This window comes from Belonocnema kinseyi, chromosome 6, assembly GCF_010883055.1.
Source record: "Belonocnema kinseyi isolate 2016_QV_RU_SX_M_011 chromosome 6, B_treatae_v1, whole genome shotgun sequence".
Lineage (NCBI taxonomy): Eukaryota > Metazoa > Arthropoda > Insecta > Hymenoptera > Cynipidae > Belonocnema > Belonocnema kinseyi.
This window is the reverse complement of record NC_046662.1, coordinates 105,163,579-105,164,953: the sequence shown is the minus strand read 5'-3', so window position 1 is coordinate 105,164,953 and position 1,375 is coordinate 105,163,579.

Genomic DNA, 1,375 nt, shown 5'->3' with positions numbered 1-1,375 from the left:
CATATATCTAGTCGGGAGTGGTGCTGACTGAAAACAGATGATTTGGAGCGATTCGCGCGCCATTTGTTGGTCATTTTAAGGACTTATTGAACTACCCTCGTACATGGAACAAAACTTTATTTCTATAATATCTTTGTAATTAATAATAATTATTAACATTGTATAATTTCATTAAATAGTAATTAAAAAACAAAAACTATTTTACAAATACAGTTATATAGAAAAATCAGTTTTTACGAAGATATTAGGAAAATACGGCACACAAAGGCCGAATAGCATGCATTTGGTCCTGTTTAAAGTTCTAATGTTTCGTCTTTACGAGATTTTCTGCGTTTGAAAATTATTCAATTAATCGATATCGCTTATTTCAAAGCTATTTTCAGTTTCCTTATTATTCAAAGGAATGTTTAAAGACACGTGATTTCTCAGTTTGAGTGTGTGATGATAGACTTGTCGCATGAGAAAACCAGTGTGCGAGCAGCAGTGAATCGCGACAGATAATAACGATTCTTCTCTGTCTATTCCTGTTATGACAAAATTAATTATTTATAAACATAAATATTAAACAGGTCCCTTGATTTCCCCTCAGTGGCCACCGAAGTAAATTTACCTGGTGGCTGATGTAAAAATACCAGATTAAAAAACTTTATCGGGAAATTAAAATCATCCAGGGAATCGCTACCCCGACTGGGCAGTCCAATTAACAAAAAGTGAAATTAACTCACAAATTATTTTAAATAAATAATTACCTAGGTGCAATCGAACCCAAATCTTGAAACTTTACCAATTACTTCGATTTTTTAATTATCAAAACTTATGTTGATAAAGCCGGTGAGTGTTTGATTCTGTGCTTGGGCGTACATTGGGGTTACCCATTGAATACCCAAAGTGGGCACTATCGGAGCAAACTAGTCGGGCACCAACTGGGCAGCCCAATCAAATAAAGTGAAATTAATTTATCAATTATTTTTTTAAATAATTACGTTGGTGCAATCCGACCAAAATCCTGAAACTTTTCCAATTATTCCGCATTTTAAATCATTAAAACTCATTTTGTCAAAGCCGATTTAGTGTTTGATTTCTTAGTTGGACTTACATTGGGCATACCTATAGAACGCCCATAGTGGGCATCATAAATTAATTGACACATTATTTTGATCATAAGAGTCAGTGGATGCAATCCCAGCCAAATCCTGAAACTATTCCAATTATTCCGAAATTTGAATTGTCAAAACTTATGTAGATAAAGCCGATCAGTGCTTGATTTTGTACTTACGAGGGTGGATTGATAAGTTTCCGGCCTGACCAAGAAAAACAACGTTTTTAAGAATTTTTTTTTTTATTTCTCAACATAATCTCCTCGAAGGCTGATACA